Below are 19585 nucleotides of genomic sequence, written 5' to 3'. Positions count from 1 at the left end.
GCTGTTAGTAATGACCTGAAAGGGTGAATAATGAGCCTACTTTTTCACCATATGTTGACACACACCTATAATCCCAGCCCTCAGGATACTGAGGCAAGAGGATCGCAAATTCAAGGCCAGCCTGGGTTACATATACAGTGAGTTCAAGGCTGACCTGAATTAAATAGTTAGACCATGTTTCAGAAAACAAGTTGGGTGTGATGGTACATGCCTGTAATTCCAGCACTCTGGGTAGCTGAGTGGAGTGGGAGGGTACAAGTTTAAGCCCAGCCTGGACAATTTAGTGATATATCAAGAGACCCTGTCTCAAAATTTTTTTAAAAGGGCTAGAAGTATAGCTCTGTGTGGAGGCCCTGGCTTCATTCTCAAGTACTACAAACAAACTAAAAAAAGAGTCTCTTTTCTCAACTGGGCATGGTGGCACATGCCTGTCACCTCAGTTACTCTGGAGACTGAAGCAGAAAGACCCCTTGAGTCCAGGAGTTGAGGCCAGCCTAGGCAATACAATGAGGTGTTTTTTTTTTTTGTACCAGTGATCAAACTCAGGTCCTTGCACTTGCTCAGCAGGCGGCAAAACCACTGAGCTAAATCCCAGGCCCAAATACAATGACACCTCACCTTGTCTCAAAAAGAGTTGACTTTAGCGAAATGAGTAAGCCATACTTGCATCTTATGTGAGGGCTTCTAGGGTTTCCCAGGTGTTCTAACAGAAGTGTAGCAGGCCCCTTTCAATTTAAGGTTTCCCTATAGCTATAAAAAAGTCACAATTTCTGTGGTCCAAGAAATTCTAATGCTTTCTGTTTTCCTGTCCTTTGACTTTGATACTAACTTCTTTCATTTTTGTTAAGAAAGGTTTACTGAATTGCCTGCAATTTACGTATAGTTGGGAGTAGGTGTTGGAGGACAGTAAATAACCTAATAATATAAACATTAGAATAGGCTGAGGCAGAAGGATCTCAACTTCAAGGAAGCCTGGGCTATACAGTGAGTTTGGGGCCAGTTTAAACTACATAGCAAAACCCTATCTGAAAACAACAACAAAAATAATAAAAATAAAACAAAACAAAATATAAAATGGAGGAAATTTTAGGATTCCCATAAATCTGGAAGGCATTGTACCAATCTCTTTTATTGAACTCTATTCCAAGACACAATCCATTGTATGTACAAATCATACACAGTATTTAACAACACTACGCTAAATGTCCTCATATCTTTGCCAATTATCTCCTTAGAAATCCATGTCTATTTGTTTTCTTAAATTTAAAAAGCACATTATTTTTTATACATAATAATAATTTGCTGTACCTCTTAACTTCTAGAATAACAAAACATATTTTCTCACACTTTTAACAATGATCAGTAATGTCTTCTTGGACGATCTTATCTGTGACAAATGACATCACAGTTACAGGGGGCGGCACTGTGCCAGGCTAGTGTGTCTTGAACATTTTTCATATATATAATGGTCACTTGTTTTTATATTTCTCTAATTGGTTAGTCATGCTCTCGATCTATTTTACTTTTTTTTTTTTTTTGGTACTGGGGATCGAACTCGGGGATCGAACTCAGGGATCGAACTCAGGACCTTGTGCTTGTGAGGCAGGTGATGGAACCACTGAGCTAAATCCCTGGTTCTTGGTCTATTTTACATTAAATGGCTTTTCTTCTTGATTTTAGAGTTCTTTTTTGTTTTTTTGAGACAGGGTCTCACTCTGTAGTTCAGGCCGGCCTTGAACCCATTATAGTATGTAGCCTAGGCTGGCCTCAAACTTGCAATCCTCCTGCCTCAGCCTCCTGAGTACTACAAGTACAGACAGTTTTAAAAAAAAGTTTTTTCTATATTAGTGTAACCGGGATGATCTGGTCCATGCACTTGAGGATAAGTAATATCTCTTTTTTTACAAGTGTTGGGGGGTTATGGTTTGCATATGTTCCCCCAAATCCTCATGGGATCATAGGTGGGAAGTTTCTGCATGTGTGGGGCTATAATTAAGGATGTGAGACTGGGATTAAGGATATGATACTGGATTAAGGGTGCCCCGACCTGGGTGTGGGTGGCACCACCCAAAAGGCGGGTAGCCTGGACAGAAAGCAGCTGCTTCATTACTTCGCTGCTTTGCTGCCTTCTGCTTGCCACACCATGAACTGTTTCTCCTCTGCCCTGCCCCTCTGCCATGACACCCTGCTTTGGAGCCACCCGATTAGCGACATCCACATCCTGTGAGCTGAAATAAACCTTTCCTCCTTTACCTTTGGGAGTTGAGTATTTTGTCTCAGCAACAAGAAAAGCAACCAAGACAGAGGGTTATACCGGTGTTCACATTTTTAGGCAGTCAAATCAGTTACAGCTTTTGTTTTTTACTACTTCAAGTTTAGAAAGACATTTCCCATACCAAATGTATAAAAAATATTTATCCAAACTTTCTGTTGGTCTTTCATTGTTTCCATTCATTCACTTTGAAGATTTTCATCTCTCAAAACTTTATTTGGTGAAGGGACGAGCTAATGATTCAAATTTCTTTTTGCTGTGTATGACTAAACATCATTTATTTAATAATCCAATTCTTCCTACAATTTGAACTGAGACAGGAAAAAAAGGGCCTGACACTCCCAAAGAGGTACTTTTAATTTTTAAATTATTTTTTCCTTTTTCTGTGGCAGCGCCATATGCTTTGCAGCTGGCCCCTGCTACGTCAGATTCCCCTGGGCCATGCCAGGAGACATTTGTTTTGGCTGCAGCAGGCTCCACAGGCCTCTGCCTCTCTGTAGCCGTAAAGAGTGTGACACTGCGCGGGCAGAGCAGCGCAAATCTGTCAATCTTCTCCATATGCGCAGCTCCCCAGCCCCTTAGTTGCTCAGTTCATGCACTGTTCGTCCTAGTGCTGCAGCCTAAGTCCTAAGAGAGACTCTTTTGGGTACCATACTTTTGCCTATTGCTGATTTCTGTCTCAAACAGGACAGGTTGAGCTGGTAACTTCAATGGCTGGGTTGGTAACACCGAGGGCAGCTGCAATGGAGAACAACGAAGAATTGTCAGCAGTTGCCACCTCTGGTCATGGAAGAGTTCCCAGGCTGGTTAGGGGCTGGCCCTGGCTGCCAGAAGAGCGGTGGAGGACAGCTTCCTAACAGAGCAGAGAGCTGCTGGCATTCGAGGCTTGGGGCTGTCAACACTAAAAGAGCTACATTTTGCCTGTTTGTGATTTCTGTGCAAATTGAGCAAAATAATTCTCAGCCAGCAGATGACAGAACTGCCCCTTTATCATGTACAGGCAGTTCCCACAGTGGTTATTTCAAGATTTTACAATTGTTCAGCCACTACTACCCACTTTTTCATCAGCATTTAATTCTTCAAATAATTAAGTTCCTCAGGAACTCCATTAACTGTTGTCATAATTCTATTCTTTTCTTTCTTTTTTTTCTTCCTCCCCCACACCCTCTGTGGTACTGGGGGTTGAACCAAGGGCCTTCACACTGAGCTACATCCCCAACTCTCTTTAGTTTTTATTTTGAGATTGAGTCTTGCTAAGTCATTTAGTTGCCTGGGTTAAATTTGAATTTTCAGTCCTCCTGCCTCAGCCTCCTAGAATGCTGAAATCACAAGGATGAGCCACCACACCACACCTGGCCATGATTCCATTCTTTATATGAACATAGACCATTGCCTATTTATAGACCAGAGTTTGGTAAACTTTCTGTAAAGGGCTGTATAGTAGATGTTTTGACATTGTAGACCAAAAAGTAAAATCAAGAATATTATGCAGGCATTTATAAAATAAGAAGGAAATAAAATTTCCACTTTTTTTGTGTGGTGTTGGTGATAGAATCTTGGGCATCACATACGCATACACTGTGCCATTGAGCTATACTCCAATAGCACTACCAATTTTTATTGACAAACAATTGTGGGAAATTTTTTGTAATAAAGATTTAATGACAGTAAGGCACAATCTATGGCCATACCACCCTGAATGTGCCTGAGCTTGTCGAAAGCTAAGCATGGTCAGGCCTGGTTAATTCTTGGATGGGAGACAGTAAGGCTCATGCCTGCTGTAATCTCAGTTACTTAGGCAGCTGAGGCAGGAGGATCTTGAGCTCAAGGCCATCCTGGGCAACAATAGGGAGACACTGTCTCACACAAAACAAAGCAAAACAAAACATTTAATGACCACCATGGGTGAGGCCCTGGGTTGATTGATCCTCAGTAAAGAGGTGGGGATCAATAACACTTTGCTAAATTAGGGCTCAACAGTTACTATTTCCTATCATTAAACTGCAAAAGTTCATCCATTAAAACTATTCTTCCATCACAGGGCCATACAAAAATAGGCAGCAGCCTCAATTTGGCCTGTGGCTTGTAGCTTATTGACTCCTAACCTTCGACATCTTCCCTCTGCCTGCCTATACTGTCCCCTGATCTACCCACCACCAAAGTCAGACTGAATCTCAATCTCTCCCTGGTTTTTTTTTTTTTTTGGTACAGGGGATTGAACTCGGGACCTTGTGCTTTCAAGGCAGGCACTGGAACCACTGAGCTAAATCCCCAGCCTGTTATTGTTGTTTTTTTGTTTTTTAGTTTTTTTGGTAGTTTGTTTTGTTTTTGTTTTTGTTTTTTTTTGTTGTTTTTTTTGGGGACTGCATAACTCTGTAATCATAAAACTCCCCTAGCCCCAACTGTGAATGTGAGTAAATAGATAAAGATGCTTGTTAGTCCCGGGACACTAGATAAGATCTGTATTAGCCATAAGGTCCCAAAGTAAATTACTCAACTCTTTGTTCAAAACTGATGTTCCGGACACCGCTATCTATAGAACAATCTACAAACATCTGCTGACCATCAGTACGTGTCAGCTGACCACTAACCTTTGTTCCTCTTCTGTAAATTTCGCCTGTTAACTTCCCCTGCAACCCCCTATAAAAGAGCCTCGGACTCTGGGCTAGTCGCCTCTCTAAGCTACTTTGCTTTGGGAGTGCCGTCTGGCCAGACTAAGGTCTGTTTCACTTTCCAACTTGTCCGGTGTGTTCGGTGTTCCTTCCCGGGTGTTCTTCGCTGCAGTCAGCTCCTCGGAGCGTTTGTTAAGGCCCTCGGTCTTACATTTTGAGACAGGGTCAGGCTGTCTTTGAATTCACATAGTCCAGGCTACCCTCGAACTTGTGCCAATCTTCCTGCCTCATCCTCGCCAGTACTGGAATCACAGGCATGCACCACCACACCGGGCTGTTTCCCCCCAGTTCTTCAAGGACAGTAGCCATAAACCTGCTCAGCAATTCTATTTCAGTCTCAAACCAGCTTCCCGGACCATTCCTTTCAGTTATTTGTGTATTTACATAATAAAAGCACAACAGTTATAAGGCCAAAGGAAAAATAAAACTACTTTAAAATGGGTGGGCAACAATTGCTATTTGATTATAAAGCAGTTGAAGGAAGCTGTTAAACACATTCTCCAAAGCCAGGCATAATGGCTCACATGTATAATCCCAGCACTCTGTAGGTTGAGGCCGGAGGATCTCTGAGAGTTCAAGGTCAGCCTGGGCTACTAGTGAGTTCAAGGCCAACCTGAACTACATAGTGAGACTCTGTCACAAAACAAAATAAAAGTGAACAAAACAGAAAAACAAATAAAAAACACATCTTCCATCCTCTAATAAATCATACATTTTTGTGAAAAATCTAATACAATAAAAATATAAAACAATTGTAAAAATCACTTGTAGTTCCAAAGGCAGGTGCAAGTTTTTTTGTTTTGTTTTTTTAAACTGGAGATTGAACCCAGGTCCTTCGCACTGAGCTATATTCCCAGCCCTTAAAATAAAATTTTTTTGGCTTTTTGAGGCAAGGTCTATTATAGACAGCTAAGTTAGGTAGGAATATTATAGTAGTTAGACAGGGCTAGGTCCTTGAAGGAGACAGCACAATGAAGAAGGTGACAACACATCAAAAACTGGCCAAAGGCAAATCTGAAGATTAAAGTCACAATGACCAGGGACCAGAGATTCAGTTCAGTGGTACTGCACCTGCCTGGCAAGTGCAAGGTCCTGAGTTTGATCCCATGTACAAAAAAAAGTCACAATGGCCAAATTTACATACTTCCCTAAGGAAGCTTGAGATTATTGGTACCACCTTTTAGAGATTTCTCATATAAATAAACCATCATCTCATTAGGGGTGGGCCATCTTCCCCCACTCACTAAAACTAAGACTAAAGACAAGACTAAGACTAGATTATCGAGCAAGGCTATTGATGGTATCCATGCGCCCTTGCTACTGTTGGAGCAATATTAGCTAAGTGGCTGTACTTGTGATTGTATTGGTTGATTGTAATTTGACCATATCCCTCGTGGCTTTGGCTCTATAAAACTCCCTCAGAAAAGTGGGCTCCTTGGCAACCCATTTGGGACCCCTCTTGTCTCTTGGGAGCTATTGCTATTCCCGATTCTTATACCCCATTCCTAGTCCCCATTAAATTTTCCTACTCTTAACCTCCATTGTTCCTTAGAATTCATTCTTCAGCTTTGGGGAACAGTAACTCTGCGTATCTGACATCTAGCAGATTTGGAGTAACATTTATTTCCCCTATATCAGGTCTTGCTATGTTGTCCAGGCTGGCCTGGAGCTCACTATGTAGCCTAGGTTGGCCTTAAAGTCTTGGGAATCCTCCTGCCTCGGTCTCCCAAATGCTGGGATTATAGGCATGTAACACCTTGCCTGGCTTTTTCTTAATTTTTTTGAAATAGGGTCTCCCTTGGTCACTAAATTGACCAGGCTGAGCTCAGACTTTCGATGATCCACCTGCCTCAGCCCCCCAGTGTGCTGGGATTACAGGTGTGTGCCACCACACCCAGTTTAGACAATTTTTTGTCCATCAGACTTACTTTCTTCTTTCCATTCTTTTCACCTATTATTAATTTATAGCTATCTTTCCCAAGGATACAGCACATTTTCTGAAGGATGGTGACTCATAACACAATAGTATGCCAGGTAGTTAGAAAAGCCAACTTTAGCGTGTAAAACTCTATATATCCAAAACATGTATGGTAACACAATGAATGTTGTGGCATGGCATCTACTGTAGTCAAGGAGACCTCTGCACAAATCCTGAAGCTTAAACTAATGTAAGATTCCATTCTTTTCTTTCTCTCTCTCTCTCTCTCTCTCTCTCTCTCTCTCCTTTGTGGTACTGAGGATTGAACCTAGAACCTTTGCACTGAGCTATATTCCTAGTGTCTTGTCTTGTCTTTTTTTTTTTTTTGAAACAAGGTCTCACTGAGTCACTAAATTGTCCAGAGAGGGCTCAAACTTGTGATCCTCCTGCCTCAGCTTCCCAGATGCTGGGATTCCAGCTGCCGGTGACCACACCTGGCTCCAAGATTCATTTTTCTTTGTTTAATGGAAGAATGCACATTTCCCTTGAAACATTTTTTTGCAATCTCAATCATATTTGAAGAGTTAGAAGCACAGCACAAAAACTTTTTTCCCCTGGACCAGTTGGGAGCAAACTGAAGATATCCTGCCCTGTAATTCTTGACCATTTCAATGTATTTTTTACAAATAAGGATTTTTTTCAAACTTCCTCTTTTTGTCTTTATTAGTCATCAGTGGGACGTGAAACTCGTGTTCACTATGGGTAGATATGTTAGTATCCTATTCCATAATACAGTGCATCTTCCATGTTCATACTTTCTGTATCCCCAGGTTCAGTCAACTGTTAGACTGTGGACTCTTCAGTAAGATCCAGTCTGGCTTCTGTTCTTACATCTACTCTTGCCAGTGACTCCTGGGTGGTGGGATTACAGGCATGTGCCACCACACCCGGCTAACTATGTTATTTTTTAATTTTTAAATTTTTGCAGTAGTGGGGATTGAACCCAGAGCCTTCACCCTGAGCTACATCTCAAGCCCTTTTTTATTTTGAGATAGGATCTCACTAAGTTGGTAAATTGCATAGGCTGGGCTCAAATTTACTGTAATCCTGCCTCAGCCTCCTAGAGTGCTGAAATTACAGGCATGTGCTACCACAATTGCCTTCCTAATCACTTTTTTTTTTTTTTTAAAGATAGGGTTTTACTATGTAGTCCAGACTGGTTTTAAACTCACTATGTAGCTCAGGCTGGCCTGGAACTCCTGGTAATCCTCCTGTCTCCATCGCCCAAATGTTGAGATTCTGGGCATAAGCTTCCTAACCACTTTAAAGTGTACAGTTCAATGACATTAAGTATATTCATGGAGTTGTACAACCATCACCATTACCCATCTCTGTAATTTTTTATCTTTCCAGACTGAAACTGTACCTATTAAACAATAGTTTCTTATCTTTTCCCTCCTGCAGCCCTAACCCCCACCACTGCAATTTGTGTCTTTATGAATCTTAGTACTCTAGGTAGCTCATATAAACTGATAGAATATTTGTCTTTTTTTGTCTGGCTTACTTCACTTAGCATAATGTCTCCAAGTTTCCAGGTTGTAGCATGTGTCAGAATTTCCTTTCTTAGGATTAAACACTATTCCACTATATGTGTGTATCACATTTTATTTATCTATTTGTCTATCAGTGGTCATTTGGGTTTCCACCCTTTAGCTATTGTAAGTAATGTTGGTATGAAAGTTAGTATATGAATATGTGCTTGACCTCATGCTTTTAGTTCTGCTGAGTATGAGCACAAGTGGAATTGCTTGATCATACGGCAAATCTATTTTGTGTGTGTGTGTGTATGTGTGTGTGTGTGGTACTGGGGATTGAAGCCAGATACCCTGTGCATGCTACACAAGTGCTCTATTATTGAGCTATACCTCTAGCTCCTCTGCCTGTTTTTTTTTTTTTTTTTTTGGTACTGGGGATCAAACCCAGGACCTTGCACTTGCCAGACAGGTGCAGCGCCACTAAGCTAAATCCTTGACCCCCACCTCTCTCTCTCTCTCTCCTTTCGATGTCTTTTTGTGGTGCTTGGAATAGAACCTAAGGCCTCAAGCATGCTAGGCAAGAGCTCTACCTCTGAGCCACACCCCTAACCTTCCTCAAAAATTTTCTATCAATCATCTATTTAGGTTTGTTTTTGAGACAGGGTCTTGGAATGTAGTCTAGGCTGGCCTTAAACTTGCAGCAATCTTCCTGCCTCTTGTGCCACCATGCCCAGCTCCTCCTCACATCTTGTGTTTGTTTGTTTTTCTGGTACCGGGGATGGAACTCGGGACCTTGCACTTGCGAGGCAGGCGCTGGAACCACTGAGCTAAATCCCAGGCCCTCTCACATCTTGTTAATGTCTTTCCATCTGGAATAGTTTCTCAGTCTCTGTCAGACTTTCATGACCTTGAGTTTTGGTTCTGCAGCTTCATTGGTTTCTTAGCATGCTCTTTCTCTTTATGAGATTAGTAAAGAAAGCATTTAGCAAAATTCTTCAAAGCTAAATTATTTACACTTGATCTTAGCCAAAAAGCTCAGAATTGATTCAAAGCCAAATTATTAGGGTCAAGTACACCAAGTCCTCAATTTAGGAACGAGTTCTGTCTCAGAGGAATTGTTCGTAAGTCGGATTCATTCATAAGCTGCTGAAGTGAGTCTTATACAGTACATTTGTGAAAGTTCACAACTCGATTGCTTCTCGGCCTTTTGGCTAAGATCAAGTGAAAGTTCACAACTCGAATGTTCAAAGTCATGGACTTCCTGGGCTGAGGATTTAGCTCAGTGGTTTTGTCGCCTGCTGTGCAAGTGCAAGGACTCAAGTTTAATCCCCAGTACCAAAAACAAACAAAGAAAAAAAAGTCATGGACTTCCTGCAGTAATACACAGACAGGGCCAGGCGTGGTGGCGTATGCCTGCAATGCCAGCCCTTGGGAGGCTGAGGCAGGAGAATCACCATAAGTTTGAGACCAGACTGGGCTACACAGTGAGTTCAAGGTCAGCCTGAACTACATAGTGAGACCCTGTCTCAAAAACAGAAAACAAAACAAAAAAAGACACAGGTAGATGTAGCAGAAATGGAGCTCTCAGTTGATCTGTGGTTGCTGGTGGCTTCTGGGTCCAGTGGCAGTTCCAGTGGTACCCAAGGGGATACAGTGGTCATGGCCGGAAGCTGAGAGGCAGCAGTGAAGGCTGCAAAGGCTCATGCAGCTCCTAAAAGTGGCTTGATAATTGAACACTACCGGTTTTTGTGGTGCTTGAGTCTCCTTCTGGAATTGGTTTCCAGGATTTTCTTGTCTCAAACAAAGAATTGAAGAAAGAGAGCAAAAAAATAGTGAGAAAGTTTATTTGAAAAATTAAAAGTGAAAAGTGAGGGAGAAACTGGTTCTATGGAGCGAGCTTGGGCCGAGTAAGAGAAGAAAATGCAACATAAAAGAATTCCCTAGAGGACACAGAGAGGACTATCAGGAAGAAAGCCATGATAGTGTGCTCTTCCTGGTGTCTATGTCCTTTTTGCCATCCAAATCATGAGGAAATACAAGTCCTGAGAGGTGGTGCTGGGATCCCACTCCTCAGGCTGAGGTCAGGTCCAAACCATCCTCTCAAAAACCTGCTCAAGTTCTCTCAAGAAGTCCACATGCAGGGCGTTGGGAACTATTCTGCACATGTGTTCTGGCGTCTTGTAATTACCATGTCACTCCTACTTCCCATGCCCTCATCTCCTGTCTTCCTGGGGGCCTTGGGCGGCTCAGAGGTCCTACAAAAGGTGGCTAAGGGCTGCTGGCTGTGAGCACCCAGCTGGGGTTGAGGGTCAAGGACAGGTTACACCCAAGCACTGTTGAAGCAGGAAACTGGCTATCAGTGAAGAAATGTCTGGCTTATTAATTTACTGAATATTTAATGAGCACCTATGCCAGACACTGAATAAAACGGTAAGCAAAACCAGATTATCTTTCCTGCTTTTAGGGAGTTAGTTTATTTATTTATTGCTAGCCTGAACTACATCAACAGCCTCTTAAACATTTTTTTTTTTTTGATTCCTGGGTAGAAGGAGGAATCATTAAAATACAGGGCAGTTTCTAGGAGGGGATGACTCTCCTCTGGGAACTTCAGGGAAACCACAAGCATTATAACTCAGGTCAGAAAGCTGCCAGGGAAGCAGCTCAGCCTAAGAACTGAAGCTCAAATAGAGGTGGGAGGTTGAAAAAAATTATTTTGAGACAAAGTCACTCAGAAAACTTTCAGTCCTCCTGCCTCAGCCTCCCAGAATGCTGGGATCACAGGGGTGTGCCACCACACCTGGCTTCATGAAGTTTAAGAGACAAATATCAATCAGACAAAATACTAATGAAGGAATTATGACAAATTCAAACATCAACGATTAAGGGAATTATGTGCTTTGAAACATTTGTCATCTATTAATTCAGTGATTATAGTATAGAGGGTTACTATTATACCATATAGTATACATGATGAAACAGAAATGGATAGAAATTAAATAAGTTGTCTACAGTCACATAGCCAGTAAGTGACAGCTGGAATTTAAACTCAATCAAGCCCCTGCTCTTAACTACTATACAGTGGAACTTCAAGCCTCATTGTTCATTGCTTCTGACAGGTGTGACAAGTACCAAAAAAATTGTCTTGGCTGGAAAGGGCAGTGAATCAAGGTAATCAACATCAACACATTTTAGTCTATGTGCTGCCGAAGTGAGCACGACATCAACACATTTTAAACAAGTACCAAATAATAAGTGCAGGGACAAAATTTTTGTGTCAAAATGTCAAGTACCAAATTCAGTGAGTTTCAAAGCTGTCAGGTGCTAAGGTATGACTGTGCTATACTAGGTACTCCTTATAGATAACTCTGAAGGAAAGAAACAGGGGATTTCTAAGAACAGCTCACACACAAAAACTGACCTAGACAGGCACTTTTCTCAGGAAGCAGTACTTGACCTGAAACCCACAGTGTGAGTAGGTATTGATTCTGTCAAGTGGGTGGTGGTGGGGAATGATTCCAGCTAGAGTGCAGCATGTGCAAAAGCCCTGAGCAAGACGGAGAATGGTGTAGAGAAGGAACTGAAGGCCAAGGTCACTAGAATGGAGAGAACTGGGAGAAAGCAGGGTGTGGTATGGCTGGAGCAGCTATAGGTCAGATAACACAGCATTTTTATAAGTGCTTAAGGATTTTGTTCCTCATTTTAAGATCAATGCAAAGACACAGAAATGGTGGTTGGAGGAACAGGGATCAATTTCCTTCTGAAATGATTACTCTTATTTCCTTTTTTTTTTTTTTTTTTTTTTGGTACTGGGGATAGAACTCAGGACCTTGTGCTTTCAAGGCAGATGGCGGCCCCATCAAGCTTAAATCCCCGGCCCTCTTATTTCCGTTTATTTTTACTTTTAACGGTATTAGGGATTGACCCAGGGCACACTGAGCTGCATCTCCATCCCCTTTAATTTTTAAGTTTTTAAGTTTTAAGACAGGACGTCTCTAGGTTGCTGAGTTGTCCAGGCTGGGTTTGAATTTGCAATCTTCCTGGCTCAGCCTTCCAGAGTGCCGAGATTATAGGGGTGCACTATTGCAACCAGCTTCTTACTGCCTTTTAGACAATGAATTGCAGAGGAGACATAGTGGACACAGAGGCATGGGTAGGAGTTAATTTAGAGTGGTGACAGTGGAAATGACAAATGGAAGGGTTTGGGCAAATATTTATGAAGTCAAATTGACAAGGCTAGGTAATACATTGCATATGAAGAGTTAGATGTTACAGCTGGACTTCTGGAGCGTAGAGTCTGAGTGGTTGAAGTCATGTGGGTATTGTGTGGCTATGTGATGATCCCCAGTAAAAACCCTGACACCAGGGCTTGGGTGAGCTTTCCTGGATGGCAACTGTCTTAGTTATTTTTCTCGCTGAGACAAAATATCTGACAGTCAATGTTAAAGGAGGAAAGGTTTATTGTAGTTCACAGTTTGTAGAGGTTTCAGTTGATAGTTGGCTGGCTCCAAGGCAGGGTAGCATGGCAGAGGGGCATTGCAGAGAGAAACAGTTCATGGTGGGCAGAAGGCAGAAGTCAGCAAGGAGGAAAGTAGCAAAGCAGCAAGTGTCAAGCAACAAGGGATGACAGCAACCCTCTTTCTGTCCCTTATAGTCTATCCAAGCTACATGCCCTTAGGGTGGGCAGCACTCACAGGCAGGGTGGGGCTTCCATTATCCATACCCAGAACTATGCCAAACCAATGGATGGACTAGTTTAGTAATCACACACCCTTAATCCCAGAATTACTCACTCTGGATCCAGCCACTTCTGAAAACCCCCACCTATGACCACATGAGACTTGTGGGGAAGGCACCTAGACACAAGCCATAACAGCAACACTGCACACAAGTTTTCACACATCATTGCTGGGAGAATTAATGCTCATGCCATGCCAATGGGAGGGAATACGTGGAAATTTGAAGCTGTTTTTTCCTAGACTTTGCTCTATGTTCCTTTTCTCCTTGTCTTTTCCTCCCTCCATACTGTACTTCCTTCCCTTCCTCTCTCTCCCTGCTTTCTCTTTCTCCCCCCACCCTCTTTCTTTCTTTTTTTTTTTGGTACCAGCATCGAACTCAGGTCCTTGAGCTTACAGGGCAGGCGGCGGAACCACTGAGCTAAATCCCTGGCCCATCACCCCTCTTTCTTTCTTTCTTTTTTTTTTTGGAGACAAGGTCTCACTGTGGAGTTCAGGCTGGCCTTGGACTCACTATGTAGCCTGGGTGCTTGAACTTGCAGTGATCCTGCCTCAGCCTCCCAAGTGCTGGGATTACAGGCATGCACCACCATGCCCGCTTTGCTTTTTCTTTCTTCCTTTTCTTTTTCTTTCTTTCCTTCTTTCTCTCTCTCTCCCTCTCTCTTTCTTTCTTCCCTTCCCCCTCCCTCCCTCCCTTCTTCCCCTTCTTTCTTAGCACTGGAGATTGAACCCAGGGCCTTCATGCCTTCATGCTGAGCTACATCCCCAGCTTGCTATCTATCTATCTATCTATCTATCTATCTCTAGCTAGCTAGCTAGCTAGCTAGCTAGCTAGCTAGCTATCTATCTACCTATAGACTAACAAGATCTTGCTAAATCTTTAAATTTCTCCAGATGGGCTTCAATTTGTCACCCTCCTGCATCAACCTCCCAGAGTGTTGGGATTCCAGGTGTGAACTAGTATTTTTTTGTTATTTTCTTTTTCATTGCTGGTGATGGAACCTATTAGGGCTTGTATCTAGATGTCCCCTCAAAGCCTCATGTACTCATTTCACAGGTGGAGCTTTTTGGAAGTGGCTGGATCTAGGGTGTGTGAATGTGGATTAAAGGTGTGTGAACATGGATTAAGTGTGTGATAACTAAATTAGTTCACTGATTGGGAAGGCCCACCCTGGGTGTGGGTGGCACCGCCCAAAAGCCTTGTAGTCTGGATGGGATGAAAGAGAAAGGTAGGCTTGCTGCTGCAGCTGCAGTCTTTTGCCTGCCTTGCCATGGACTCTTTCTCCTCTGTGATGCCTTCATCCTACCTTAGATCCAGCTGACTATGAACTGAAATCTCTACAAACTTCAAGCCGAAATAAACCTTTCTTCCTTTAAATTGTGGGTGTAGGGCCGGGGATATAGCTCAGTGGTTCCACCACCTGCCTTGCAAGTGCAAGGTCCTGAGTTCAATCCCCAGTACCAATAATTAAATAAATAAAGTAATTAATTAATTAATTGTGGGTGTGGGTATTTTATCTCAGTTTAAAGAAAGTAACCATGCCCAGGCATGGTGGCACACCCCTGTAATCCCAGCACTCGGGGAAACTGAGGCAGGCGGATCACTGAGTTTCAGGCCACCCTAGGCTACATAGTGAGTTCAGGGCCAGCCTGAATTACAAAGGGAGAGACCCTGCCTCAAAAAAAAAAAAAAAAAGGAAAGTACCCAAGACAGAACCCAAGGTCTCATACAGGCTAGGTAAGCATTCTATCATTGAGCTATACCTCCAGATCCCTTGGTTGATTTTAACCTGTATCTGTCAGCTTTACTAAACCATAACAACTTTTCAAAGTCCCATGATTTTTTTCTAGCACATCACTGAGCCTAAAGGTGGTCCTGGGAACCTATGACACGATTTGTAAAACAGAAGCAGCAGGCCGGGGATTTAGCTCAGTGGTTCTACTGCTTGCCTTGCAAGCACAAGGACCTGAGTTCGATCACTGGTACAAAACTCCCCCCCCCCGAAAAAAACCAGAAGCAGCAGCCCGACAGGCAGAAAGAAATCCAGGAGTCTGTGATGTCATGAGAGTCAAGGAAAAAGTGATTTCAGAAGGGGGTGTGGTCAACAGTGCTAACCTCCCCATGAGAAAACAAATAGAATTAATAGGGATAAAATATGTTCACTACATGTAAAAATATGGAAGCAAGCCATGCGGTTGGTGAGAGCAGTTTTGGTAGAATGATGGGAGTGGAAATCAGGCCAGAGTGGACTGAGGAATGAGTTAGATGTAAAGAAATACACATCTTTAGAGAAACAAGTGGAGATTTGAAAAAAAGATTGCATGTTAATTTCACCTTTATTTGTAACAGCAAAATTCATCAAAACAATTGCCATTTCAAAAAGAGACCGCCCCAAAGCTAAAAAGAAATAAAGAGACAAAAACAAACAAATAAACAATTTATTTTTTAATTTTTTTTCATTTTTTACTTTTTTAATTTTTGGTACCAGGGATCGAACTCGGGCCCTTGCACTTGTGCAGCAGGCAGCGAAACCACTGAGCTAAATCCCCGGCCCTAAACAATTTAGTTATCTAGAAATCCAAAAGGTAATCCTTAGAGTGTATACTATATAGTAAAAACTTTTACAGTGGGCATACTCTTTGAATCAGCAATTCTATTTTCTGTAATATTCAGAAGAAATAATTATAGACATACAACAGTTGTTCATCACAATGCTCATCATGGTATTGTTTTTAATAACAAAAAACTGGAAACAACCTTATTGTCTAACAATAGATAGCTAATATGTTATAGTATAGCCACACAATGAAGCCTATTTATTGTCTAAATTGGGATGTATCTTACTGATTGCAAGAATAAGAGCTACATAATGTATGTGAATTGCCAACTGCTGTTCAAATGTCTATTATTAGAATTACCAGTGTGCTCCTGAAAAGTCTTTGAAACACAGAAAAGCCAATAGACTCAAAACTGCTCTGCTTCTCTTGGTATTAGTAGTTCTCAAATTAATTCAGATGACAGAGTGCCCTGAAGTTGAAGTGCATTTTGTACACTATGAAACTCTGAGAAGTAAACTTTAAATGATAAAATCTTATCTTTCTATCCACTGGGCTCATCCCCTGGTGAATATAAGTATGGCCACTTACAAAAACGTCTCAAATCCCAACTACAGCTCAGTATTCCTCTGATGGTCTCCACATACTGTTCTGCTCCTGTTGTTGACCATGGCCACTCTACTCAAGAGGTACAGACCAACTCTTGCAAGTCTTCATGCTACCCTCGCGCTACGTAGTGCTTCAATGGTGACAAGCTCTTTGCCCAGCTACTGGGCACACTGTGCTCTCACCACTGCTTACCTACCTGGGTCACTCAACCCCAGCGCTCTTTTTTCTGGACAACTGGAAAGCTCTTCTCACTTCTGGCTACCAGCAGTCTCACCAGGGTTTCTCACAGATCTGGCAGTGCCCTCTTTTATTACACAACCATGGTGTTCTCATATTGCCCTGGAAAGAGGGTCAGGATTGGAAGTCTAGGTAAGGGAATAGCTGGACACTGCCTCTCCCTTTACCTGTTGTTCAGATCAGCCCACAGTACGATTCCTCTTCTTAAAGAGTTTTTCCCAAGGAGCACTTGAGAAAAGGCTCATTTCCCTTCCCAGTTCTGTCCCGTTAGGGAACTTTGGATCTATCTTTATATTAAGGTTTTCTTTTTTTTTTTTGGTACTGGGGATCAAACTCTGGATCTTGTGCTTGCGAGGCAGGCAGCGGAACCACTGAGCTCAATCCCCGGCCCACAAGTTTTACCATACACTAGGCTCTGTTAACAGCACTTTATCAATATTATTTGTCAAACTTTGAGGTAGCCCCTTTTAGTAGCAAACATCTACTAATTGATAAACTAAGGCAAATAAGTTATACCGAACCACACAGCTGGTAGCTGGTAGAACTAGGCGCCAAAGCAAGCATTTTGGCTTGACAGCAGAAATTCACCCTGTGATACTGTTTCTTCATCAGCCTCATCTGTGAATTTATTTTACAATTTCTCCTGTAAGATTTTTGGGTCCCCACTGCAGCTCAAGGATGTACAGTGGACCCTTGACTTATGAACTCAATTCGTTCCTGAGGGCTGGTTGTAACTCAAATTGGTAAATTGAAGGCTCAGGCTCCTCTACACAGCCTTCAGTCTCCTGTGTACAAGCAGATCTCAGCTTCCTTAGACATTGGCTCAGGATTTCTCAATTAACCCCACACACAAAAGGATGTTGTAGGGTTCCTTCCAGAACTCTTTAAGGGTTAAATCTGTATCTGAGACACTCTGGAAGCACAAGCAGCTGGGATTCGGATCATAACTCAAGATTCTGGTTGTAAGTTAAAACTAAAATTCTGGTTGTAACCCAAGTTGTTCATATGTCAGGCTGTTGTAACTCGAGGGTCCAGTGTAGCTGGGTCTCTGTTTCAGTGTCAACAAATATTCCATAACAGTTCAATTTCAGGTACTCCCTTCTCAGAGCACACTATGAATTTTGTGGGGGTAGGTTCCTCCCTATAATTATTAGTTTTTTTTTTTTTGCTATTGGGGATCAAACTCTGGACTTTGCACTTGCAAGGCAGGTGGTGGAACCACTGAGCTAAATCCCCAGCCCCTATTATGTTTTTAAAATAACACTTTTATTCAAGATTTTAATAAAGGCACAGTTGCAGGCATCAGAAAGTTAAGAAAAACTAATGCAAGCAAACTTTTGCTTAAGAAATCTGACCATTAAAAAAACAAAAAAGAAATCTGACCATTAACTTATTGCCTTGAGGTGCATATGAAGCCAAGTCTTTTATTACTTATACTCCGTATTTTCCACCATGTCTACAGATACTATCCTGGTCCATCAACCATTATTCCTGGACTGAATTATTACTGTATTTGCATTCTAATTGGTGTACCTTCTTCCACTCAACCCTCCACAGGTGATTTCTTTGGGAAGCAGCCACCATAACAACATGATTCTGTGTTGAGTCTTTGCTCAAAACCCATGCAGGGCTTTGCATCTCTCGGTGATCTTAAAACTGGAGGATGAGCCAGGTGTGGTGGCACATGCCTGTAATCCTAGCACTTGGGAGGCTGAGGCAGGAGGATCACCACGAGTGATCGAGGCCAGTCTGAACAACAAAGTGAGACCCTGTCTCAAAAAAACAAAACAAAAAACTAGGGGATGAGTATTCTGAGAATATCCCAGCCAAAGAAATTCTCCAAGAGGTACCTAACTAAGGACATTAAGGGTATCAATCCACCACATACATATATATATATATTTTTTTTTTCATCATATATATGTGTATATACAGTTTAAAATTTTTTTTATAGTTCACAAATTTTAAACATTTTTAAATTTTGGGTGTTGAGAATTGAACTCAGGGTCTTGTGTTTGCCGAGCACAGGCTCTACATTCCATATATATATATATATATATATATATATATATATATATATATATAATTTTTTTTCTTTTTTTATAAGTCTATGTAGTTCAGGCTGGGCTAGAGATCACTAGTAGCCAGGCTGGCCTGGAATTTGAGGCGATCCTCCTGCCTCAGTCTCCGGAGTGCTGGGATTATAGGCATGTGCCACCATGCCTGGTGGGCCCGAGTTTTCAATGCAGTGCTTAAGTCTCTAAAAATAAAAAAATGGAATTGATAAAGGACTCTGTCTCATTTTAGCAATGTTGTAATGGCTACCTCAACTGATTGTGGGGAAAAGGGTCTTCCAAATAACTCATTTTAAGACATAAAAAAAATACATTCCTAATACCTTATTTTTCCATGTTTAAAACCTAACAAAATCTAATTTTTATTTTTTTGGTACTGGGGATCGAACTCGGGTCCTTGTGCTTGCGCAGCAGGCGGCGTCTAATAGGTTTTGATTAACTGCTTTAAAAAGGGTTGATGGTATTAAACCATTTTAATGCTTACTTTTCTGTTGGGTTTAAAAAGTACCTGGTAACTTTAAACGTCAGTATTACAAGACATCAGTATTAAAAAACTGCAACTATTTAAACTTATGGCAAATTTTAGTCAACTTAAAATGTCTGACAGGAGAAAATATATTCTAAAGTCTTATAAAGGGTGCAAAAGTTTTTTTAAAAAAGATCCTATCTATATAGGGCCCGGCCCCCTTAATACTTTTATCTTAAATTTTCTACTCTAGCCCTTGCTCAAACCGCTCCAGGCACAAAGACTCTATTTGCTGGTCTTCCAACAAGCTCAGAATACCTGTTTACCTCAGGCCTTTGCACTTGATACCAGTTCCTTAGCCTCAACGTTCTTTTGTACACAGGATTCTGCCCCTTATCAACAGAAGCCTTCCTCCTCATCTAATTCCTTTCACCCTATTTTTTTTAAAATAGCATTTACTACTCTCTGACACACTTATTTTCCTACATTAGTGTAAACTACTTGCAGGCAAG

The sequence above is a fragment of the Heterocephalus glaber genome, unplaced genomic scaffold (genome assembly GCF_053883595.1).
Source record: "Heterocephalus glaber isolate CG9 unplaced genomic scaffold, H.glaber_assembly_v1.0 deba00001442, whole genome shotgun sequence".
Lineage (NCBI taxonomy): Eukaryota > Metazoa > Chordata > Mammalia > Rodentia > Bathyergidae > Heterocephalus > Heterocephalus glaber.
Note: the sequence above shows the minus strand (reverse complement) of the source record.